Source organism: Dermochelys coriacea, chromosome 2 (genome assembly GCF_009764565.3).
Source record: "Dermochelys coriacea isolate rDerCor1 chromosome 2, rDerCor1.pri.v4, whole genome shotgun sequence".
Classification (NCBI taxonomy): Eukaryota; Metazoa; Chordata; order Testudines; family Dermochelyidae; genus Dermochelys; species Dermochelys coriacea.
Genome location: NC_050069.1, coordinates 139413259 through 139440993, shown reverse-complemented (window position 1 = coordinate 139440993; position 27735 = coordinate 139413259).

The following is a 27735-nucleotide window of genomic DNA, read 5'->3' as shown; positions in this document are numbered from 1 at the left end:
TCAGGTTGCAATTCAGTTTACGAACCTCCACATCTGCTTGCATGGAGAATGAGACACCTGGGAATATGTTTCTAGAGCCAAGAGCAAGAAATTAGAAAACAGCAAACATTATGCAGCTAATTTTCTGTGTGCTGTGATGCAATGAGCCGTCTGATGTTCACTGTGATGAACCACACAGAGAATAGGATATGAAAAGGATTAAAACCCTGACCCAAACATTAAGGCTCTCCTATCAGTCTTGCCAAGAGTCGGAGGCCATGGGGCCACCAAAGAACATGGCTGCCTAGTATCTATTAGTGAGTCTTAGTATCTGTAAGGGAAAATATGAAAAAAAAATTTCCCTCTAGGATACAACATAAACCAGAGGAAGGAGAGAACTGTACTGTTGAGATGATGCCTGGGAGAGAACAAGCAAGTGGTTCTGCTTGCTATCTCCAGGACCTACGAAGCAGAAAACTATTTCCCTGAGTAATTTAAGGTCAGTCTCTGCACAATTTAAAGTAATTTTTAATTTGGTGGCTTGGACTAAAAGACCTTAAAGAGGCAGAGCATTTTTATTTTCCAACAGCGTATTTGGAAATATATTGCACCTCCTTCGTGTTTCACCTGTAACTTCGTTACACAGATTCCGTTGTAGAACTGTCACCCCTCCAGCTGGCATATCACATTCAGTTTGACATTTTCAGGAAAATTGCAACAGCCAGACTTCAATTAGCACATCTGAGAAGCCAGTGAGCTCTCCAGTTGTTCTCCGCACCTGACTCCCTATTCAACAGCCACTGAAAAGAGATAGAAAACTAATTCCAAGGGATGTTTGTGCACTAATCACATGATTCTAGAATAGTTCAAACACGTTATACTATAGTAGACATAAATGAATGGATGAATAAATGAGAATGGTAACCTTTACCATGAAATGTCTCGGGGATGCTGTGGCTTTCCCATTCCTGGCAGACCAGAAAATGCCACTTTCAATATTTGCATGTGGAGAGTCTCAATCTCATGAGAATTGAACTCAGATGATTTTCTGTCAGGAGGACTTTATGTGAGTGACAGATGGACCTCCTATCATTTTTGGTTCACCTACTGGACATTCTGTGGTGTGGACAAGAAGAGGACAATATATACATTGTCTAAGTAGGATGTTCTTGGTCAGTTTCACTTCAAGTTAGCACCTTAAAGGTTGCAAACTATATTTGCAAACACAGAACCTGTTTCTTAGGAGTCTAACCCAGTTACCCATTTTTATTCCATTTTTTTAGAAGGTGCAGCACACTTGATCCATCAGACAAGAATAGGCATTTATAAATGTAAATTATGTGATAAATGGCTACATTTTCTAAAAAAGAAATTCTTCTCAGTTGCCCCCTATTGTTCTGTACCAGTAGCTCTCAAAAATTAAGTTAGCTACTGTAAACATGAGTGGAATTTACAAAAGCACATAAAATGACAGAGGAGCACAAGTTCTATTGCAAATGAACGGGCTTGTGTTTCTAGGTTACTCAGCTAGTTTTGAAAATGTCATTCTGCATTTTCTGTGTATTTTGAGTCCAGCTCTTAAAACTCTTCCCAGAGGATACATTGCAAAAATAATTTGCCCTTTTCTGGCAATTTTACAAACTCTCTTCAGGTTATTTTGCATTTTATTTCAGTAGCACAACAACACTCTACTGCATGAATTTTTCTAGGAGTGTGGCTGTAAAAACAGCAACAGCAGCAGCAAAATTGAATAAGGGCACAGGGTGGGTGTCTGGCTCCAGTGGAAATTTGTAAGAGTTTTCAGGAAGTTAGAGGTGTGTTTGGTAACTAATATTAATGATAACGTGCCACTGTTAAGGTTACCCCTGAGGTGACTACTTCATATTTTTTCTTACTATTATCCTGATTGATTGTGTTGGATGGTGATGAAAGCAGAAAGAGAAAACTATACTTGTTTTAGTCAAGCCTTGGTTTAGTATTCTTTATGTTGCTCCAGCCCATGTCCTTTTAAAAGAAGCAGAGTATGTGATCATCCATGTCTCACAGCTGACTTAATACTGAAGAGATAAACAGTGAAGTAAATTAGAAACAAAGGAGCCCCTGAAGTGCAACTCGATCCATCTCTTCTTTAAAAGGCATTGCTGCAGTTTTCTGTCCACCAGCACTTTCTTAATGAAATGTTTAAAAACATTGTTCCTACTGTTTATTGCCATGATTTATCTTGTGGGTGTGTTGGAGGGTGGGAGAAAAAACAAGCCCAAGTCATCATTCTCCCACCATAGGTATTCCTTAGAGAACACTGGAAAATGGAAATCTTCTCCTGCGGAAAATTACATTTCATGGAACAAATTTTAATTTTGAACAAGGACTGTGACACTGAGCCAGTGAGGGTTAAGCAACCAGCAGGCTGATTTGACCTGGTAGCAACCCTTATGGACATATTAGAAGAGTAATGAAATGCTAACAGGGCCATTCCTTGTAGATATCAAAGCCATGTTACGTAGAGTAGAATCTTTAATATGTGGGCCTGTATTGTTAGCAAATCAAGAGTAGATACTAATTGTATTTATCTGTGTTTACCTAAACCTTGCTAAAAGCTTAACAGTGATCTAATTAGCTAGTAGATTCTAAAATTCTATTCCTGTCCTTTAATGACTCATTACTGTGTTCCATTGACTCAAAGTTGTAAAGTTACTGCAGGAGATAACATTATGTACATTGTCTTCAACTTATGTATCTGATATAATGAAATGCTGTGATAATTTGAAATGTTAATTGCTTTTATGTTAATGAATACAGTTAGCTACCTGTGTATGCCTAGGACACAGAGATTAGCTTCAAAGCAACAATACATATTACCTATTCTTCATCCAAGGAAGGCCTGCTGTGATCACTGCTGTCAAGAGACATATCCGGTGGCCTTTAACAATAAAAGAAGCTTCAGGCCTGATCCTTTTTTTATCTCAGATTTGCTCATACTTTGACAGGGAAAGTCTAAGCCCACAAGGCTGAGGTCTCCAGGATACCACCCTGAAATTCTCATGGAAGAATTTGAAAAAACTCTGCATATGGACTGCCTATTGGACTATAACCTATTGAACTGATTCTAGAAGGACTTTTGCAGATCATCAGCCTCACCATCTCTACTAAGAAACTGATCAAAGAACTTTACTTATATCTGTTTGCAAATTGATCTTTTAACCTCAACAATCTCTTCTTTCTTTTTTTTTCTTTTTTTATTCATACATCTTAGATTTAGTTAATAAGGATTGGCTGTAACCTTGCATTTAGGTGAGATCTGAAATATTCATTGACCTGGTGGGCAATGTGTCCAATGTCTTGGGATAGGTAGAACTTTATATATAGTGAATAAGGTTTTAAGTAACCCTCGCTATATTAGACTTGGTTGTTTGGGTAAGAGCAAAGGCTGGATTGCTTAAAGGAGACTGTATTTTGGCTTCTTGGTACCAGTAAGGTACTACAGAAGCTGTTTTGTTACTGGCTTAGTGAATCTAAGGAAAAAAATAAACCACTAGTTTTTTGGGATTGTTTGCATTATTACTTGCAGTTTGCCCTGATTGAGCATTCTCAGCCTGGCCCCTCCAGACACAACAGTCATAGGGACACAATGTGAAAACTGCAAAATGTTTCTCCGAAAGTGAATGTGACAAGAGATTTTCAGCCAAAGAGCTGTCATTTTGATTTTCCCAACAGATATTTTTTGCTGCAGAAAATTTTGGTTTTGTGAAAAATGCCTTTTTTCACAAGAAAATCATTCCAGTGATAAATTTCCAACCAGTTCTACTCTTCCTTGTATCTAAAAGTTCAACTACTTCACATCCACATAATGTATTTCCATCTCCTCTTTTGCAACATGATTCTCCACTGCCTTCTCTTTTGCATGGGCATAATGGCTGACACAATGTGTGTGGAAAACTCAGCCAAAACAAAAAAGCAGCATTTTACACTCACTTTGGACAGATGTAAATGACAACAGAAGCAAAAAGGCTATGGTGAATCAAACCCCGTATTTCAGTGTGGTTTGTGTTGTTATTTATTAAATCTATTACATTATACTATTTCTGCCCCTTTTATCTCAAGCAGCTAAAGTTTGGGCCTCTGCAGGATTTTCCAGCTGGGAGGAGAAAATGATGATGGAGTCTGGTACCTTTGATGTAATTTTGTTTAGTTACAAAGAATGTATAAATTCCTGTTTCCCTGGCCACACAGAAGTAACTAAACCCATAAATGCAGAGATAGTGTCCTTGCTCACAGCATCAAAAACTCTTTTGGCCAGCACTCAACCACAAGCTCTCTCTCTAGCCTTTTTCCAAGCTTGTGCTACCTACTGCTTCTTCAGGGGAGATAGGGGAGAGGAGGAGTGTGTGTGAGTGAGAGAGAGAGAGACATACACATGCACACACATGATCTATTTACCTACCTTACCCAAAGACAATACACAACAAAAAAGCTTCCATGCAAGTTCTTAGTCACGCTCAAGGCCAGATAGGAATTATATTTGTTTCTCACACATAATGTGAATGAAAGGCAGCTACTGCACTAATCAGTTGAAGGGGTTTTTAACCCAGCCTGTAACACTATTTACTTCATCAGTGGCTTCAAGGTCTTTATGTGGCTTCCTCTTCTTCAAACAAGTCCCTGCTTCCATGTATCTCCTGCTTTCTACAGGAAGAAATTTTACCAAAATTCCCTTTCTTTTTTTGACTTCAAGTTATGCCTCCTCTTTATTGTCTTTGTAATAAGATAAATGGTCTAAAACCATCCATTCTTTTCATAGCACCTAGATCAAGAAGGTTCCCTTTTAATCACCTTTTACATTCAAAGATGAGAGGTTGCATTTGTTTGGCATTCCTGAACATCTATTTCCCAGGATCTGTATCCCTCTGGTTTGTCTTTTGGTGCACCTTATGCACTGAACTAGCCACATCAGTTTGGCAAGGATGCATGCTAAGCATTTTTTTGTGTTGTTTCATTTCTGCAGTGTTAGAACCTAAAATGCACAATTTGCTGCCCACTGATTTTAGTGACAATTTTATTGCCTAAATTCGCAAAAAGAAAAGGAATACTTGTGGCACCTTAGAGACTAACAGCATTTTTTTCTTCCCACCTAGTCCTACCTCCTAGTGCCCAGATGGGGTGAGGTTTTTTGCGGGGGAAGGGAATTTTTTTTCATTATTATTATAGACTTCATTATTCTGAATATTTTTCTTTTAAATGTTCTGAGTACTCAACAGCTTTGGATATTCACATCCTCCCTTTAATTCTTAAATGTGCTATCTATACAGACAGTATTCCAGATTATTTTTTCCCCACCTGTCTTTTCAAAGTCAGAGCTAACAATAGTTACAGGGGCTATGCAATGCTGCAGAGCTCTTGCTACTAAATATAAATTAGAAGGAGTATAGTCAGTGAATGTGTTTTAACATTTCTGAAAAGCTCACTTTGAGCAGAGCTCGCATCTAAAGTAAAATGAGTTTGGCAATCTCAACTCAACATCTGTTGAGATTTCTTTTCCTATATCACTAAAATTAAAAGCATACTATTGTTTTGTTTTAATGTAAAAAAGAGTCCCATGGCACATAAATATGAAATTTTAGTATGTCTTAGAGACAGAGCCACATTTAACCCAGTGTTCATCTCTGCTCATTTTCATGACTTCTTAATCTTTGGAAAATCTCACCTAATGAAGATGGGTGGGTTTATTAATGAGATATAGAGACTCTCACTTATATGTTACTGATTCAGATCCAGTCAATTTAGTGAGTGGCTGAAGGTCATTGCAATAGAATGACTGTGTCGTGGCAACTGTATGTGAACTGAGCTAGTCTCGTCAATACAGTTCCAAATGATGAACCCAGTCTAAACTGATACCTTTCTGGGAGACTTCCACATCAGAGGCCAGGGAATGAGTGGGGACAGACATTCATGTAGTCTCAGCCATGAATGGTGTGCCGGTTGGTGAAGACTGAGACATTGATGAGATTGTATGGAAACTGATTGCTACAATAACATTTTTTGTGCATATATAGACAGTAAGGTCAGCTCTTGAAATATTTGTTTTTCTTAACACTCCAACTCTTATTAGTCAGGTGATTACATGAACATTTTTAAAATCAAAAATAAAATTCTCTAGCTCTTGTGATTGAATAGAAAAACTTGAATATATGAACCCTACATGCTAACCAGCTGGAAAGAGTGAAGAATAAATAAAAACATACAACAAAATTTTTAACTTTGAAATTCTGGTGGCCTGACATGGGCTATTTAAAGACTTGGGGATGGCAAATCTGGTTTGAGAATTTCAGTCTCCAAAGCTGTCAAGTCTGATTTTGTGCTTGAAAAATGTGCCAATTCATAAAGAGAATTCAAAAGGGAAAAAAGAGTGGATTTTTATTCTGCACAAAAGGACAAAGCCATATTCAAATTAGGTGCTGGGTTGGCACAGTTAAAAGGGTGGTTTCCCCCATCACTCCTTCTTCAGAAGGCATGGATTTTGTTTGGTTTTTTTTTTTAAAATGAGCTAGAGGGATGTTGTGGTAATAGTATGTCTATTTCTATTACAACCCCTTTCCCCTGAACCTCATCTTACCTCTCAGCTGAAATACAAGCCAGAGTCCTGTCTTTTCAGAAAAATAAGTTTTACAGAGAGTTAAACCTTGGAACTATAATATGCCAAACCCTGACTGTAGGTGTTAGTAATTAATGCCAGCTTTGCTGAGCGAATATAATACTATTTCTTAGTGAATAATGCTTAATACATACCATTTGAAACCATCAGTGTATTTGGAATACTTTTGAATAACTTCTTAAACAAAACTATTCAGCAGTGAAATTATTGGTGTTCCTTCAACAGACTTTCCCACTTTGCTTCTGTTACATACATTTCAGTGCAAGCTTTCAGCAGAACATGTACACTTTTATACTTCAGTACATACAAACACATTTCCCTCTGATCTATGGACCAACAGACAGACAGACATCTGGATTCTCCAGAGCTTGGGGAGAATGGCAGCCTCTCACTTCCCATCCAAACACCTCAATCTCCTCAGCAAAACAGTCCAGAGAGCCTTACAGCCAGCAGCAGCTCCAGTCCCTGAGCTAATAGATGGCTGACTTGTTTCTAGTAAGATAGGGAAGCCCATATGCAAAGTGGCACTGGTATTGGGATGCAGCCTTCACAACAGATACATCTCTTGGTCCTGTGTTAGCCAGCCATGAGAGCATAGGGATGTCTCCAGCTCCTATATATAATAATTCCCTCCCCTTACATGGATCTCTAGATGGCTCAGCTTTCAGGTGGTGAATGTGTGGAGCCTGAAAGACTAGTTGCCCTTAATGGAAGCTTTCTTTATGGCATCGGAAACAGCTATAGAACATATATAATAACTACCATATCCAACCTCTAGCTGTCTGTGCCCTTCTGACTAAATTGCCCTGCCCTCTCTCTGCACGTGTGCAGAGACAAAGGATTCAACTGCCTCCTCCCCAGCCATTTTTCTCCCTTTCTTTGAACTTGAAAAAAAGACAGACATCAAATGCTTCAGTGTAACCATATGGGTTATAGTTTCAAATGATTTTTCCTCCAAAGCATGGGACCCACAGTATTTTCATTATTCACCACATTATCCTTCTATGATGTGACCATAAAAAAGGCTCATGCGTCCATGAGCCTTTCTCAAGTGGCTCTACAGAAACCATGTCTGCTTTGCATTTTAATTTGTGGAAATAATGAGTAGCCTTTTAAGGGGAGAAGTACCCCGACTATTGCTTCATTCTGTAAAGCCTTAATGCCACTTTGTTACATCCACCATTTCTGTTTCTTTTTACAAGTATTAAGTATGCACCCGAATGGTAGCTGTCACAACTATTAATCACTTTAGAAAACATTGAAATTACACAAGGGTCAGTAGAGTTGAAATTTTTGTTTTATTACTATTTCTGCTTCAGTTTGTGTGGATGGAACCAACACAACGTATATTATCGTCTTATTAAATGACACTGATGGGGCATCCGAAATTTAGGAGAACTTAGTTGTGAATGATTTAATCCATTGATTAACTTCCATGTTCATTGCTATACACTAAAACAAAAACTATGTTTACAGCACATAACTGTTTCAAAACGTACCTTACTTTAATGTGTGTTTTAAAGGTATTATTTGTATCACATTAAGAAGACACTGTCTTTCAAAGAAGGAAGCAACCTTCAATAACTGGAATAAAGGAGTTTTATGGCACTGGAAAGGATTTTAAGGCCTCTCAACAGTGAGCTGTTTGCCAAATAGACAGTGTAGCGTTCAGTTGTCAAGTACCATGCATTTTACGTTAAAATACATATTTATATAAAATAGCTTTGCATGCAGAAGCTAATGAGCTGCGCATTCTAGAATAGCTCAATTAGTAGTGAAGACCCTAACACTGCAGTCAAGTCCATCCAGGCAGCCCCCACATGCATCAATCAGACTGCAGGAGCAGGATGTTAAAAGGCAATGCAAATTCTAGGTGACCATATTCATGAGTGAAATTGGTGAAATAACTTTGGGAAAAAATCGCTATGGAATGTTTCACCACCTGATTTTCCATCTTATTTTGCATCCACTACCATTTTTGTAATGTAGTGAAATTTAGAGTACCTAAATACCTTGTTGTTCTGATGAATAAACATGTCTTTGTATTTGACAGGTGCAATGTGTTTGTGGACCGTCTTAGAATTATTATGTCCTTAACTTTGCATTTCCTTGCTTTTAAGTGCTTAGGTTTTGTTACTTTTGTGATCATGAAGTATATGTGATCATCTGAATGTCTGAACTGTCTTTGGAAATGAAAATGTTTGTTTCTGGAGTTTAGTGAGTACTCACAGCGCTCTTGTGAAAGAGGTACGGTTTAGTACCAGGTTTTACAGACAATTTATATAACACTCTGCCAAAATTTATGAAGTGCTGTACGATATAATAAAATAGTACTCTCTAGAGAAGGAAGTGAAACACACAGAGGTTAAGTGACTCCAGCCAGGTCAGGCAACAAATCCTAACCATGGTCCTAACTCCCACACTATGTCTACTCCACTAGAACCTTTTGCTTCCAAGGGAAGTCACTTAACCCTTGTGTTTCACCTTCTTCATCATGCCAGTTATATGGGACTGTACATCTTAATTACTTTTTTATCTTTGCATATCACTATCACTAGTTTACACAAGCTCGACATCTTTTAGCAAAAAAATCCCATTCTTTTCCCTCAAATGGTGCACTGTGAAGGCGTCACTAGTTTCTCATCCCTAAACCAAGTCTGTTGTTCATGGAAGACCTGACAGCTCAGGGGATAGGTAGGGAGATCTGGAGAACGTATGCCTACTGCACCAGTTTAAAGGCACCAGGTTAAGGTCAGCCAACTTTTGTAAAGACTGAAAATTGCTGCGAGCTGAAGGCTGACTGATTAATCAGTGATTCTATTATGGATCATGGTGAATACTAGTCATATCTTCATGATACAAAGTGACAAATTATACTCATATCTCTAGAGACAGCTGCAGCGGCACAGGAGCTAGCAAACAGAGCTGTAAACAGGGGAGTTTGAGTGGGAGTTTGTAAGGGGTTTGTATTATGGTGCTTGTTTGGGGTTTGTTTTTGCTGTGGGGGGTGATCTTTTTGTTGTGGCTTGTGTTTCCCAGATTAACAGGACTTAGATGGGAAGGCGATGACAGATACGGATGCAGCTGTGGGAGTGTGACTCCTGTAGCAGAAGACACAATGAGGATGACTGGATGTGGAAGCTGTGGTAGGCACATGATCCTGGAGGGGGGACTTCGTAAGAGTTTTTTCTGCATGAAATGCCATCTGATAGACCTGATGGAGGAAAAGATCTGAGGTCTGGAGATTCAGGTGGAAAGTCTGGTTGAGTTTAGGAAGGGGTTTGAGCAGATGATGGAGCAAAGACATGAGGTATCTGAAGGGAAAAGCTCAGACTTACAGATGGAAGCAGGGCTGGGGAATTTTGAGGGGAGACTGGGTGAGGAAAGTGGTCAGTGGAAGCATGTGACTAAAAGAACCAGGCAGAGGAAAAGATGGGCTAGTGAAGGAGAAACAGAGCTTAGGAACAGGTTTGCAGAGTTGGAAAATGCCGAAGGGTCTCAGCAGGCAGTCGCTGAAGGTGTAAGGGCAAAGAAGAAGAGAAGAGCGGCTAGTCCTATAGGAAAAGGGGAAGAGTCAAGGGAGACTACACCAATTATGAGCCCCAGGAAGATACAGGATGGGTTGAAGAGGATTATAAGGGAAAATAGGAATGGGAAGAACTTGCAGCCAGAGGGAACAGGGGAGAGACTGGAGAATAGCACTGTCACCAGGAAAAGGCAAGTCTATGTGATCGGGGACTCTTTATTGAGAAGAATAGACAGGCCTGTAACTAGAGCTGATCCAGAGAATAGAAGGGTGTGCTGTCTTCCGGGTGCTAAGATACGGGATGTAGACCTGAGGTTGAAAAAGATCCTAGAGGGAGCGGGAAAGACTCCCCTAATTATCCTTCATGTGGGAACAAATGATACGGCTAGATTCTTGCTGGAAAGTATTAAGGGAGACTATGCTAGGCTGGGAAAGATGCTTAAGGAAATCGAGGCTCAGGTGATCTTTCGTGGGATCCTGCCTGTTCCTAGAGAAGGGCAACAAAGGTGTGACAAGATTATGACTGTCAACAGATGGCTTAGGCAGTGGTGCTATAAGGAGGGCTTTGGGATGTATGGCCACTGGGAGGCATTCATGGACAGAGGACAGTTTTCTCGGGATGGAATTCATCTGAGTAGGGAAGGAAATAGACTTCTAGGATTGAGGCTGGCACAACTGATAAAGAGAGCTTTAAACTAGGAATTTGGGGTAGATGGTTGGGAGATGTCCAGGTAATCTCCACGCCAGATCTTAGCATTGAGAGGGAAGAAGATGAAGTAAGAAAGGATACAGCCATGGGTAGGAGAATGTATATAAGGAGCGAGGGCAGTGTGGATACCAGTCTAATAGGTTATACTGGCTGTAGAATGACTGTGCCTAATAGGGTACAAAATGTGAGCGAGGCCAAACAGCAAAAATTAAGATGTTTATACACCAATGCGAGGAGCCTAGGTAACAAAATGGAGGAACTAGAGCTACTGGTGCAGGAAGTGAAACCAGATATTATAGGGATAACAGAAACATGGTGGAATAGTAGTCATGACTGGACTACAGGTACTGAAGGGTATGTGCTGTTTAGGAAAGACAGAGATAAAGGTAAAGGGGGTGGAGTAGCATTGTATATCAATGATGAGGTAGAATGTAAAGAAATAAGAAGCGATGCAATGGATAAGAAAGAGTCCGTCTGGGCAAAAATTACATTGGGGAAGATAACTAGTAGATCCTCTCCTATGATAGTGCTTGGGGTGTGCTATAGACCTCCGGGATCTAATTTGGATATGGATAGAGCCCTTTTTAATGTTTTTAATAAAGTAAATACTAAAGGAAACTGCGTGATTATGGGAGACTTTAATTTCCCAGATATAGACTGGAGGACCAGTGCTAGTAATAATAATAGGGCTCAGATTTTCCTAGATGCGATAGCTGATGGATTCCTTCATCAAGTAGTTGCTGAACCGACTAGAGGGGATGCCATTTTAGATTTAATTTTGGTGAGTAGCGAGGACCTCATAGAAGAAATGGTTGTAGGGGATAATCTTGGTTCAAGTGATCATGAGCTAATTCAGTTCAAACTGAACAGAAGGATAAACAAAAATAAATCTGCAACTAGAGTTTTTGATTTCAAAAGGGCTGACTTTCAAAAATTAAGGAAATTAGTTAGGGAAGTGGATTGGACTGAAGAATTTATGGATCTAAAGGTAGAGGAGGCCTGGGATTACTTTAAATCAAAGCTGCAGAAGCTATCGGAAGCCTGTATCCCAAGAAAGGGGAAAAAATTCATAGGCAGGAGTTGTAAATCAAGCTGGATGAGCAAGCATCTTAGAGAGGTGATTAAGAAGAAGCAGAAAGCATACAGGGAGTGGAAGATGGGAGGGATCAGCAAGGAAAGCTACCTTATTGAGGTCAGAACATGTAGGGATAAAGTGAGACAGGCTAAAAGTCGAGTAGAGCTGGACCTTGCAAAGGGAATTAAAACCAATAGTAAAAAGTTCTATAGCCATATAAATAAGATGAAAACTAAGAAAGAAGAAGTGGGGCTGCTAAACACTGAGGATGGAGTAGAGGTTAAAGATAATCTAGGCATGGCCCAAAATCTAAACAAATACTTTGCCTCAGTCTTTAATAAGGCTAAAGAGGAATTGGCACCTAAAATTGCAAGCCCATTAGCAAGAATTTTTAATGAATCTGTAAACTCAGGAGTTGTACCGAATGATTGGAGAATTGCTAATATAGTTCCTATTTTTAAGAAAGGGAAAAAAAGTGATCTGGGTAACTACAGGACAGTTAGTTTGACATCTGTAGTATGCAAGGTCCTGGAAAAAATTTTGAAGGAGAAATTAGTTAAGGACATTGAAGTCAATTGTAAATGGGACAAAATACAACATGATTTTACAAAAGGTAGATCGTGCCAAACCAACCTGATCTTCTTTTTTGAAAAAGTAACAGATTTTTTAGATAAAGGAAATGCAGTGGATCTAATTTACCTAGATTTCAGTAAAGCGTTTGATACCGTGCCACATGGGGAATTATTAGTTAAATTGGAGAAGATGGGGATCAATATGAACATCAAAAGGTGGATAAGGAATTGGTTAAAGGGGAGACTACAACGGGTCCTACTGAAAGGTGAACTGTCAGGTTGGAGGGAGGTTACCAGTGGAGTTCCTCAGGGATCAGTTTTGGGACCAATCTTATTTAATCTTTTTATTACTGACCTGGCCACAAAAAGTGGGAGTGTGCTAATAAAGTTTGCAGATGATACAAAGCTGGGAGGTATTGCCAATTCGGAGAAGGATCGGGATATTATACAGGAGGATCTGGATGAATTTGTAAACTGGAGTAATAGTAATAGGATGAAATTTAATAGTGAGAAGTGTAAGGCTATGCATTTAGGGATTAATAACAAGAATTTTAGTTATAAACTGGGGACGCATCAATTAGAAGTAACAGAAGAGGAGAAGGACCTTGGAGTATTGGTTGATCATAGGATGACTATGAGCTGCCAATGTGATATGGCTGTGAAAAAAGCTAATGCGGTTTTGGGATGCATCAGGAGAGGCATTTCCAGTAGGGATAAGGAGATTTTAGTACCGTTATACAAGGCACTGGTGAGACCTCACCTGGAATACTGTGTGCAGTTCTGGTTTCCCATGTTTAAAAAGGATGAATTCAAACTGGAGCAGGTACAGAGAAGGGCTACTAGGATGATCCGAGGAATGGAAAACTTGTCTTATGAAAGGAGACTTAAGGAGCTTGCCTTGTTTAGCCTAACTAAAAGAAGGTTGAGGGGAGATATGATTGCTCTCTATAAATATATCAGAGGGATAAATACAGGAGAGGGAGAGGAATTATTTAAACTCAACACCAATGTGGACACAAGAACAAATGGGTATAAACTGGCCACCAGGAAGTTTAGACTTGAAATTAGACGAAGGTTTCTAACCATCAGAAGAGTGAAGTTTTGGAATAGTCTTTCAAGGGAAGCAGTGGGGGCAAAAGATCTATCTAGCTTTAAGATTCTACTCGATAAGTTTATGGAGGAGATGGTATGATGGGATAATGGGATTTTGGTAAGTAATTGATCTTTAAATATTCAGGGTAAATAGGCCTAATCCCCTGAGATGGAATATTAGATGGATGGGATCTGAGTTACTATAGAAAATTCTTTTCTGGGTATCTGGCTGGTGAATCTTGCCCATATGCTCAGGGTTTAGCTGATTGCCATATTTGGGGTCGGGAAGGAATTTTCCTCCAGGGCAGATTGGAAGAGGCCCTGGAGGTTTTTCGCCTTCCTCTGTAGCATGGGGCACGGTCACTTGAGGGAGGCTTCTCTGCTCCTTGAAGTCTTTAAACCATGATTTAAGGACTTCAATAGCTCAGACATAGGTGAGGTTTTTCGTAGGAGTGGGTTGGTGAGATTCCGTGGCCTGCATTGTGCAGGAGGTCGGACTAGATGATCAGAATGGTCCCTTCTGACCTTAGTATCTATGAATCTAAGAGATAATCTCTACAGGTCAGTGTTGGTGCAAACCAGTATGGCAGTGTGCATAATTGCATGCTGCTCTGCAAATAAATGTAAAAATTGAGCCTGAAAGGCTTTTCAGCCCAGCACTATCAGCTCCTCACACCTCAGTTTGGTCTTTAGGCATTTCCTTGTGTTCACCAGACCACAGTCCCTGGTAATCCACCTCTGTCCACATTCCACTGACTGACTCCAGAAACTCAAATGAGGTTTAAGGCTCCAACTGCTTTTTATCCTTCTCCTCTGCTAGTAAGAGCTACAGGCATTCCTGTCCCTTTTGGGGTGAGTGTGAAGCTACTCAGGCAAATGCATGCTTCTTAAAAACAAAGATTTTTTTAAAAGAGGGAAAACCAGATTATAATAAAATAAACATTTTTTTCAGAAAAATGCCTCCTTAGAACACTTTGCTAAGTCCAGTGAGGTTGAATTCCCCTAGTATAATTACAGGGAAAAAAACCTTCTATCTCTTGAAATCATTCTCCTTGACTTACTTTTTTACTGTTTCAGGGCTAGCTGCACATCTGTCCCTTTTCTGGTCTCTCACTCCCTCAGGTGTCAGGCCTTGTGCCTTTATCTCTCCTGTGGTAGTATTTTGCAATTCTCTCACTTTTAGACCAAGCCCTGGGCTACAGTATCCTGTTTATCAACAATTCTTAGCCTGCAGGTCTGACTGAGTTTGGGAACCTGTGCTTCTTCCCCTCAGGGTGTGTAACCAGTCATACACAATGATCAGACAGCTTTCCTAAAACCAGATTATTTTAGCCATAGGTATAAAGCTTTTAGAGTCAAAAGAATTTATACCAAGCAGTTTACATACTTATCTGTCTTACCCAGGACCTACATGTCAGATATCTTTCCCTCCTGTGTCTTAGAAAACTCACTCATCAGCCTCTAAGGATCAGAGTTTTCAAACCTGTAGCTCCCTGTCGAGTTCCTTGATGCTCAAGGGTTTCCAGAGTTCATTCTAGTATAAGACAAGCCCTTCTCTTTGTAAGCCACCTGTTTCCCAAATATTTCTTTGAAGATCAGTACACACAGTAGGTGTCCATAAAGATTTGCATAGCCTCATATTCAAGTAGATTATCTACAGAGAAGAAAGTGAGTTAGCTATGCTGAATAACCTCCTTTCAAATGTTTAACTTCTTGACCCAACAAATAAGCGTTGGCCAGTGATGTGACACCTGTGCCACATCTTCATCTGCATTTACAAAGGAAGCCCACAGACTGTCATAACTCAGCTTTACCCTAATTTTACTCCATATATAGTACCACTTAGCTACTAGTACCTTGCCCAAATTTCATTGGCTTCTCTGACCTGATCCCTCTGTATCTGAGCATCTCACAAAACATTAAGCATAGGTTCACTGTAGTAGTAAAAGTTTATGTTCATATTTTGTATAATTTAAAATAAAAAATAATAAAATAATAATGTAGCATGTATTAAATGTATTGATGTATGATTTGACCATATCCTGCCAGCCACCCTTTTTGAATAGCAGAAAGGAATGGCCTAATACACCATTGATAGACATGCATCAGACAGAATTTCTGTGTCTGAACTGATTTCAAGGCACTACAGACCTTTGAAGGCCATCGTTTTGTTGTAGGTTTAGCATTTTAAAATAAGTAAAAAAAAATGCCATAATTTTCTTTTGCATTGGAACTTAATGTTCCTGTTCAAAATGTTCTGTCTAAATTAATTCTGCTTTGTGTATGAATAAGAAATGGGTGCTAAAAAATAAGTGTGAAGGCCATCACTAAACCAGATGTTCTAGGGAGGAACCAGAGACAGATGCAAGGGTGCCAGAAGGCTGCAACATGCCCCTATTAAAATATCAAAGAAGGGCAAATTACCAACTCTAAAAATAAGACAGGCACTTATCAATGGGAACAAAATAGCTGTAATCAAAACCAGCATGGAATAACTCCCTAAAAAACTTAATAAAAAGAAAAATAAAAAAGAAAAAGGCCAATTTAAAAAAACAAGCACTCATCAAACAATAATTGATTACAGCATAATGGTGCAAAATTCATTGGACCCAATGAAGGAAAATCACTATACAAACGGGGCCTTGCCATGAAACTTCGGGTTTGTCCTGCCAAGACTTCCCCAGAGCATCAAGTCGCCACCGACAGAACCCAGCTCCTACCTACCCGTGATCAACCTAGCTGGCCACTAGATTGAGCCGAACTCTGAACTGGTAACTATAACATCAACTGGCAGAATAGTGTGTGTGTGTGTGTGTGTGGTGTAATTGAATGCATATGCTAATAGTTGTATCTTTAATAAACACAGCGTATTGCCTATTCCCCTAAAAAAAATCCTGTGTGCTTCTTTTTAGCATAACATCATGACATAGGCTTCACTATCTCTGTGAAGCAGGGAAGCGTTATCCTGATTTTACACATGGGCAACACACAAAGACAAAGCAAATTGCCAGAATTTTCACAAGTAGTCTGGGGCAAAGCTTGGACTAAAACTCAGATCTCATGGTTCAGTCTTATGACTATGTAATAACAAGACATCCTTTCTCTTCTAATGGATACTAAATAAACAGTACCCACCCCACAGAAATAGTAAATCTAGTCACCCTCTTCCCCTCTCTATGGTCTATAGCGCGAAGTGCTGAAAGAAAGACTGGAGCAAAGGGCCGGGTACAGCATTGTTAATAGAATCTGTGTACCAATAACTGTGTGGTTGGGAAGGAGGAAGGGGTGACAGACAGTAATAAGAACTTGTACTGCTAAAAATGTTAAAACTTGTACTGCTAAAAAGGTCTGTCTGTGTTCCTGGGAAAGGATCCAGGGCTGAGATTAGTGAGAAAGGAGACAACAGAGGAAAAAGAGAGAGAGGCTACAAACAAGAAAGCAGGAAGCAAAAAGATGCAGCAGAAAAATGTGAACAGAAATATAGATAATCACTTTATGTAATAAAAGTAGTGACCTCCACACCCACACTAGCTCTGAAAGACATTGCAGTAGTGGAGAACAGATGGAAAGAAATAACACAGATGCCACTAAACCAAAAGCAAAAAGTTAATGAAGCAATTCAGGCAATCTCATCATCCTCAGAACTGTGTAGAAGTGACCTTGGGGGGAAAAAATTCTGCTCTCTTTCTAATATTCCTGATGATCTTTCCCCTGAATTGAGAAACAGCAAAATGAGCCTTTTCCTCCACTACCTTTACAAAGCAAAAAAATCTCTATTTATTGAGTCCAACATCTGTCTCCAGCATGTTTTCATTGTTATAACTTCTCTTGGTAGAAGTTGATTAAAAAGAAAAAGACTGCAACGAAAAAAGTTTCAGGAATAAAAGTTATTCATAAATGATACCTGTGACATTACCCAGGGTATAATCTGGACTGTGTCCCCTCAATTTTCTAACCTGGGGTGCCTTTTACACTGCTTCACTGTGACTGCTCACACACAGCCTCCAGCACGTAAATTACTCCCACTTATACTATATAAGTGCTATGACCAGCCACTCTTGAATTACACTACAGAGCAACACCAGCAAATTCCCAGTCCCAGACTTTCCCCCAGAACTGTGTGTCTTGTACTATCCAGTCCTCTCCTGGACAATAGAAGCTCATATAAAGTTCATCATTTTATTAATAGAAAATGATAACAGGATTTGTGCATATCTCAAATGGAGTCTCCCAAACATTTCAATCCAAGCACAGTGGTTTAGATAAAACAATACAACAAGTTTATTAACTATAGAAAGGTAGATTTTAAGTGATTACAAGTAATTAGGCATAAAGGTTAGAATTGGTTACAAAGAAATATAAGGTAAACCTAATTTAACAAGCTAAATGGTTTCAAAGCAAAAGTCACACATCTTTTAGCAATCTTACTGGCTGAATTTGTTTTTGCCCGGATCCCTTCCCAGTCCAATGATGCTGCCTTTGACCTTCCATTTTGTCAATGCCATGAGTTGAGATGAAGTGAGAGGGCTTTAGGGTGTTTGTACTTCCTTCTTAGGCTTTGTCTACACTGCAGAGTTTTGTCAGCAAAAGGCAGCTTTTAGCAGCAAAACAGTGGAGGCGTACACACTGCAATGCCATTTTTGGCAACAAAACTCTTCAGTTTTCATGACAAAATAAAGCCACCTCAATAAGAGGCATAGAGCTTTTTGCAGCAAAGTTAAAATGACAAAGCATCCGTGTAGATGCTGCCGTTCATTATGTCACCAGTTCCTCCCCCAGTATCCCATAATGCCTTCAATGACTTCTCTGTTCACTGTTTTGATCTCTGCTGCCCTGAAAGCATGCACCCCTCCCTTTTCAAAGCTTGGTGAGGTGATGCTGTACCTGCTCCATGAGGCATTCTAAACCCTTCCCAAACTAGCCTGCAGCCAGTTGCACAGTATTAATGCCAGTATTCTGGAAACCTGGGATTTGGGAATTGTAGTCCCTGGGGTGTTAAGAACTATGTCCCATCCCATATTCATATGGAATACATATTAATGTATTTGCCAACTATATTTAATAAAGGTACTGGTCTCTAATTTTCTGATATAATTTCCCACCTTTCTCCACAATCATTCTCACAAACCAATTATACATTTTCATGGGTTTATGCGTAGACAGTTCTTATTGGAAAGGGTGCAATGGAGCCTTTACATCATATACTGTTGTGGTGGTTAGCAGTGACCCATTAACCATGTGATGGAATGGAATAGATCCCTGCCATATTATGGACTTTGTTTGTTGTACTATGACTGAACTATGTACTGAACTGTACTATGATTATGGTGTACTATGATTATGATGTACTATGACTGGAAACTATTTTGGACATGCCCATAAAACAAACTATTGTACTACAGATAGCTGCTCTGCCCAGGAAAGGTGTTTGATACCTTGTTGCAGAACTATCACTGAGAGCAATCTAAGGTTACTGTCTTTGGATGGCCCAAGTATTGGCCTACAGTCATGGACCAATGGTTTTCCACACAGATAGGGCAAGCATGACTGAAGGAGGGGGGCTGGAGCTTCCCCTGTTGTGAAAATAGCACAGAAGAGGCACTGATCTAGGTAAGAACAGGTGCTATTCTGTGCACAAAGACAACCATCAGTGCATGTAAGCAAGACCTGCAGGAGAAAGAGGGGAGGATGGACTGTGCCCAGACTGTAATACTGACAAACCCCAGATGCACAGAAGAGCTGAGATCAGACATGGGGAGAGTGTATCCAAGGACTTCTGGTTCTCTCCTCTGAAAAAAATGTATAATTCTTGAGTACTTTATGAGTAAAGACTCTGTGGTTAAGAAATTCCTTTGTGAAGCCTCTATTGCTTTTCTGCCACATTGTCCGTGAAAACGTTAATCTAGAAGCCTAGAAAGCCCACAGCCCAGATAGAGCATGTTTAAGCAGTAGTGGTTCAGGTCTCAAACTGATTTCAGTGTCTAGGATGGTGGTATCCCACATGCCAAAGAGGGGTGTCAGACAAGAGGTCTGAGATCTAAGCGCGTCCTAAGGCTTCAGACCTAGAAGTAGTGACTGGAATCCACCAGGCCCAGTTGACTTAAAAGCATGTGACCAAGTGATTGGGTCTTCTGGCAACAAACAGGTGGCCATACAGCAGGAAAATGGGCCAGACTGTAACAAACCATATTTAATCTAACATGCCAAAGGTATTTATTGAACATAAATGTGTCCAGTTTGTTATCATCCATCAGCATGCACCAGTCATTGACATAATACTATATTAGTTATAGAATTTGTATATGTATCTTCCTAGTTGAGAAGTATGTTGTCAGATCTCCATAACAGAATTGATGTCTGGATTCTGCATAGGTGTCTGGGGAAGGTTTTCTCTGGTCAGTCCTTTAGTTCACAGACCAGTCTGTTCAATGTCATTCATCAAAGCACTTGAAATTACTTATTTGTTGTGTACACTGCATGGCACACAAACTGAATTTGTTCTTAACTAAGGGCTGCAAAGGTAGTCACAAGCCGAGGGTGGTTGCGTTTCCTCTCTTCCAATATTAAAAAGTGATTAGTGTGTTAACTTCTGTTCTACTGGCAATCAGATGTTCAAGGTCCAAATTCCCAAGATCCCTATACAGGCTGGACTTGCCTATGGTAAGGTTTTATGCTGCAGTGAAAGAAGTCAGGAAGGGGAAAGGAAAGATAGAGAAATGTTCTCACCTATCAGAAAGGTTTTGATAGAGTTAAGTGAGAATCCTTAAAAAAAATTTAAAAAGCTATTATGGAAGCATCTGATCTGATGTTCCGGATGAATATGTTTACATATGACTCCTGTACTATAATACAATACTACACCATTTGTAGGGTATCTTAGGGAAACACCTTCAGGCATTGTATAACAGAAATCAATAACATCACTAAAAAGAACAGTGAAACAATTTAGCCATATGCTATATTAGACAGGAAATACTTAGAACTTAATCCTTGAAAATACAGTGGAATCTATCTATTCTCACCTGTTACAATCACCACGCTCTGGACCAGCAGCAACAGCAGCATACAAAACAGTACAATAAGCAAGCTTACCTCTAAAGAAAGCATGAAGACGACTTCTGTTACTCCCAGACAAAGTGTCTAATTCTAGAAGCCCATTTTGTAGTGATGATATTGTATTTAGATGAGAAAAGGTGCTGAGTGTGGTTCTTACCAGGCATGGGTGGCATGGGATGAGTTACCCTCTATCTCACATTATGTACCTATTGGTAGCTTTCCAGATCTGAGAACAGCAAGTCTTTCATACTGTGGAAAAGCATAGTTAGGGCAAGTCCCAGCTTGCTTTACTGAGTAGCTAGATTTGAAAAAGCAATTACTGAAGAAAAGGGAATGAACAGATATTGATCAGGCTAAGGGAGCAAATTCTACTCTTATTTACATAGGAAAAATTTCAGTGTCTGCAGTCGTATCAGTGGAATTGCAATGTATTCATGTTGGTGTAACTGATTAGGATTTGACTCATTCTCCTCTGTGCAGTGGAACTGTTTCCAACAATGAACGCTTTCTTTTTTTAACTTCAGGAACTTAAAGTAACCAGTAAACGGTCAAATTTTAAATGAAATAATACCTGTTTTGTGTTTTCTTGAAAAAGTTATTTCTAGACTCTTTGGAGCCACTTTTCTTAGGATGTACAATTCCAAGAGATGTCACCTCAGAACAACATTTGTAAAATACAATTGTGCAGAAGTTTCTATGTTTCTGTATGGAAGTGTGTGTAGTATTTCATAACATAAGAAAATAAGAACATAAGAATGACCATATTGGGTCAGACTAAAGGTCCATCTAGCCCAGTGTCTTCTGACAGTGGCCAATGCCAGGTGCCCCAGTGATCCATCCCCTGTTGCCCATTCCCAGCGTCTTGCAAACAGAGACTAGGGACACCATCCCTGCTCATCCTGGCTAATAGCCATTGATGGACCTATCCACCATGAATTTATCTAGTTCTTTTTTCAACCCTGTTATAGTCTTGACCTTCACAACATCCTCTGGCAAGGAGTTCCGCAGATTGACTGTGCATTGTGTGAAAATGTACTTTCTTTTGTTTATTCTAAATAAGACATTTCAAGATATATAAGCATCAGGTTCCTTTCCTTGAAAAGCTCCATTAGATTAGCCATAGATTCTTATTGGAAAATACAATTTTCAATGTCCAAATGCTTCAAAAAGTCATTAAGATTGTTTTAACTAGTTGTGACTTAATTGTTCATATACACCTTTGCCACTCCATGAGACAGGACTTCAAAAACATTCTACATTGTTGACAGCTTTGGAGTCAGCAGGGTATTTTTCCCTCTGGTTTTTAAGTCTTTGCCCTTGCAGTCCTCCTTCTCATTTTAATGCAAAGCTTTAAAGCTAAAGGGACAGCCCTGGGCAAAATCTGCATCTTCGGAAGATAATTTTGTAAGTGAACTTGACAGGAAGATCCAGCAGCTTGTGGTACCAAACCTAGGTCAATACCCTAGGTTGTTCCCTAGATAGAATCTGGCATTACAGGAAAGATTTAAACCTATTCATATTGAAGTGAACCATCACTGATTCTAATACCCAATGTTAATTCATAATCCCAACAAGCAGCAAGCAACTTTCATGCAGATGCCATGAGGTACATGTCCACACTACTGGTGTCTCTGTTGATAAAATTATCAAGTAGACAACACAAACTACAAAGCCATCTAAGTATAAAGGATTTTTTTTTTTGGTGGACCAAGTGCCACCAACACTATCATTCATATTTGATGAGTTCTCACTAGCCTCAAAACATATACCAATAACAAATGAGCTAACAATAAAAGATGTAAGTATAGAAATGTTCACTAGCTTATATCTAGTTATGTTTGGGCCAAGCGGGTAATGCCGAACATTTATGGAATGGGTTACTGTCGAGATGCACTAAGATTTCGGAATAACATGCCTTAGGGATTGTTATTGTTTTGGTTATTACTACTGTAATACCCACTAAAAGGTTACAATTTTTTTAAAAAAAAGGAAAGTTGTCTTTCTAATAGTTGTTCATTAAATAATCTGCATACAGTAGAAGCTGCATGAAGATATTTTGCATAGCAAATTGGGTAGAAAATGTCAGATTGGGTAAGATCAGAAGACTTACACTATTAAATCATCATTTTAATGGAAATGTACAAATCATATTTTGAGTATTTTGGAAGATAAGAATTAAAGGAGACACTAGAAATAGGATAATCATATTTTCTCAGTGCATTCCTTTTCTTCTTTGTAACCTCCCTGTGATGGGGCTTAACCCCCATCACTTGCAAGGCTAGCAAATGTACCCAATTAATCATGCTCTGCAGCTGGGGAGGTGCGTAGCTAATTGTCTCCCAGCCAGAGGAAGCAGAGTTAGGCCATGATAATAGATTGCAGGAGCTCAGCTGAGAGAGAGACTGCAAAGGAGACAGTTCTCTCTGGCAGTGAAGAGCCCAGAGCTAGGGTTTGACAAGAGGATAAAGGGGGAAACACACTACAGGGTCAGGGTAGGCTCTTAAAGGGAAAGTCCTGAGGTATGATTTACAAGTAGAAAGACAAGAATGCAGTAGTCCAAAGGCACAGAAAAATTATTCAGTTTTGTTTGTACTCATTTATGCTACCCCAGAAGGGGTCTGAACTTCGTGACTTGGCTCGAGGGCTGAGCCACAGAAGATCTGGAGCCAGAAGCAGACAGCCAGAAGGAAGTACTGGAGCTGAAGGTATCAGCAATGGTACACCAGGATGCAAGAGGGTGCACCAAGGTGCCCCACCAAATCACCTTAGAATTATACACTAAGGCAAGGATTATGCAGGTGGGAGCCAGCTTCCCAGATTTTCCAGGGTGATGTAATCATTTCCATTACTTGGTTATTTGTACTGTGGTACTGTCCATAGATCCCAACACTGATCAGGACTCCATTGTGGAAAATGCTGTACATAAACATCACTGTCCCTTCTTGAAGCTCACCATCTAGACAAGACAGAGCAAGTATTCCCATTCCCATTTGACAGACTGGGAATTGAGGCAGAGAGATTAAGTAACATATACACACAGTCACATGTGAAGTCTGTGGCATAGCTGGGTATTGAACAAGGTCACCTGAATCCCAGGTTTGTGTTTAATCACAAGACCATCCTCTCTCATCCGCTTTTTGTTCTGATTGGGGACAAAATAATAATCCCAAATGATTGACATTTTTGTGGGAATGAAATTCACTTTTCTGGCCATCTCTACTTGGAGCCCATCTCAAAAGAGCAAGGTTTTGCCTTCTTTTATTCCCTCAATGCTTATGTTCTTCTGGGAGTCTACCCTGTGAGACTGGACTTGAAAAATTGAGGGAAAGAAAAACAGTGAGGTACAAGGGAAAAATAGAGGAAGAGAGATGATCATGAAAGCAGGGGATGGAAAGAGACCTGTTAGGATCGTCCAGTTCATCTCCATCTAAAAGCATTTTCTAGTGCATATGCTCTCTGCTATGACAATCTTTGAAGAGAAACAAAATAAGGTGCAGTGATTGTAAAGGGAGGAAAGCCAGTCTTTAAGTAAAATGATGTCTTCTCAAGAGTAAAACACTAAGTTCTGTGTATTCCACAACTTGGATTTAAGCACATTGAAGGCAGTTGTGAAACCTACTGTGGCATTCATTATCTTGAGAAGTGGATTCACATTGCTGTTACCTTTATTGAAGATCCCTAATTACACTGGGAAAAAATCAAAGAAACATACCACAAAACAAACTACAATTTGCATAAAATTTAAATAATATTACTGGCAAAATTAGACAATAGTAATGCAATCAACTGTTTTTCAAATATCACATACATTTTAATATAATTGTTACAGTTTACAAGAACCATTAATGTGATACATTTTATAACAATCCGAGAAGTAAAAAGATACCTAACACAAATTCAAGCAAGGGCTTCAATTGGAGAGGCAAGTGAATAGCATCTCTGAAAGTCAGGCCCTTACTCTCAAATTAATCTTATGCCTTTCAGATAGTATTTAAAAAATTTAGAGTAGATCCTCTTCCTCACATCTCTCCCCCCAACTCCCAACCCCCTCCCCACATACACACCCTCAAAAAAGGGGTAAAAACAATAAGTGGGGGAACCCAATGGGAAAAGTTTGCAAGTTCTGCATGTGGAGCTTCTGTGGAACCTTCCCTACCAATAGGAGGGGGCTGTGGCCCTGCATAAGAGATAGAGAGCGAATGGACTGCAAACCCTGAAGCTCTGGGAAGTGGAAGAGTACAAGTATGCAGTTCTTATAATCCACTGTGCTAACTGGTCTCTTCCCCACCATTCTCCCCAGGTATTATACCTCCTGCATAAGTAATTCTAGCATTTGTGCAAGTCCTGTAGCTATGTACTACTCCCCTCTTCTTAAAGGCACCCATTGCAATATTAGCCTCCATTTTCCCAGCAGAAATCCACTATATTAAGAAGGGGGATGAGCTGCTCCCCACATCCCAGAACATTACCATCTGTGGAGCTCGACTGCATGGGATGTCTGCAGAGGTACCTACATGGTCTCTAAGGAAGGAGATCATACTGTAGTCATGCTCTTAATCCTTTTTCATTCTTCTTCCCTAGATGCACCCATTTTGGCACTTTGAGGGTATATTTTGCTCCTAAAAGCATTTTTCCTTGTAGGGGTATAATTTGGCGTTAAGAAAATAGGCACAAAAAGCTGTAAATTATATAGTTTGCACTACAAACCTAAGAAAAATACTGTCATGTTGTACATGTGGTGCAAGTTGATGTTGACAGGGCAATTCCATTATAATTTGGCAACCAAAAAAAACAACATGCAGGACTAAAACTTCCCACTTACAAAATATGATAGACTATAGACCCCAAACAAAATTCCAGACCCCAACATCCCCAAAACTAGAGGAAGTCTCCATGCAGATATGAACTTGGAGGCTTAAAAGTGATTTGGAGACCTATGTACAAATTCACAGAATTCCCACCACACGGCTTCATGAATTTTAGGAAGTACGGTGGTGTAATTTAATCATCTCCCTTGAATGTCTCCCATTTAAATGACTAACCATTTTAACATGACAAGTTTTTGAATATCACACGCAGCTGAACTACTCCTTTTTTTGACTATTCTACCTGACAAGATTTTTCAGCTTATGCAGCTTCATGTGTAGCCGTGTACGTTTGTTTGTACAAGTCAGCAGAAACAATATCAATTGTGTTGGTCCTCAGTGGCTACAACCAATCCAGGAGATTAATAGCAAAACATGAAAGGACAGTAACTCCCTGGAAACTCACTCCAAACAAAATGAGCAATCATCAGGTCTGAAGAACTACTCAGGAGTATGTTTTATGAATTGCACATCCACCACACACACAGTGATAATACAAATTAACTTCTGAGTCACCTCAGGAGATCACAAGCTATCTTCCTAGTATCCATTGAGTAAAATGCTTACACATTTCAATCCTTGTGATATAATACAAAACTAGCATGAAAGCTATATCATTGCCCCATGGAACAGAAGACAGAAATTATCTAACAAGAATAAACTTTAAGTCATCTTTTCAAACATTTCCAACAGCAGGCCAATATGCACAATTTTTCATAGATGTTTAATTATCCAAAGTGCCCACCACTGAGTGGGTTTTAATCAAGGAAATAATGAACAGTTCTTTTAACAGCTTTTTAACTTGGAATATATATATATATATATATGTATATATATATACACACACACACACCTTGTTACACTGAAACCTGTTGGAAAGCAAAGCCCTGTGGTTCACCACATAAATATATGGAGCTGAAAACTGCAAACTTCTTTTACCTCAGATTTCAAGAAGTGAACTAGAAAATGTTGAATATCTGTTGGTCTACCAACCAGTGACAAACTGTTTGGATATATTAGTAATATATTAATAATATATATTAGTAATATATAATATAAAATAATATAATATAATATATTCGTAATGACTAAACAGGTGGTGTAATGGCATGTACCAGGCCCTTTGAGCTCCCCTGCTGGAGCCCTTGCGATCCTACCACACCCTGCCCCAGAAAAGGATACACCCTGGGGAATTACGCAATTATGTACCTGCATAATTTTACATATAAAACGCACAATATTGCATACTATTCTTTAAAAGAGAAAGACTGTGACTAAGGGTCAAGGGAGCGTTGATCAATTTTGCCAGAAAATGCCATGACAAAAGGTCACACATTGCGCATATAGCAGCAAAAGAGAAAGTAAAAGTTTTTCTTGGACTTGTATTTGAAGATGGCAGAAAATTTTTGCAAAATGTGCAACATTGTTCTGGATCATCAGAGGAAATTTACAATTGCAAACCACCTTGTCAAATCACAGAAATATTTAAAGAGAAAAGCTGCTTCGTATCACAAAAAATGCAGCATACACTTTCAGTGTGTTTCAACACAACCATAATAGCACAACAGAGCACTTGGATGTTGTCCGTTACTGGTCGTTAACTTGTGCCACTGCAAACATACCATTATCTAAAACAGACCATCCTTTCATACACCAGTTTCTAAACACTCGAGTAAAGAATGGTGGTGCAATTCCAGAAGGTTATCAACTTCAAGATGCATATCTTACAGATGTCTCCAAAACTGAGAGAAATAAACTTAAAGACAAAGTGAAAGATAACTACGTCAGTTATATTCGATGAAAAAACTGATGAGAGCCACTATGTATTTAACACTTTACTCACACAACTGGAAGGAGTCCTCCTATTTTGCTGATATGCACTTCATGCAGAAAACAGATCATAGCACCATGTCTCAAGCAGCCATACAGACTGTGCAAAGTTATCAAATTGCCTACAACAATGTGGTTGTCTTTGACATGGATAATGCTGCGTACATGAAAAAAGCGTACAAACCTGTACAGTCTGTTTCCTGATAGCATCCATGTAACATGCCTTACTCACATAATCAATTTGGTGGGAGAAAATTTTCATAAGCCATTCGAGGATGTCAATGCAAAGGTAAAAGTTGTCTCACAAACGTTCTATATGGCAAGGAGCAGGAAGATGAGGTATTTAAATTACCTCAGGCAAAAAGTTCTCAGTGCAACAATG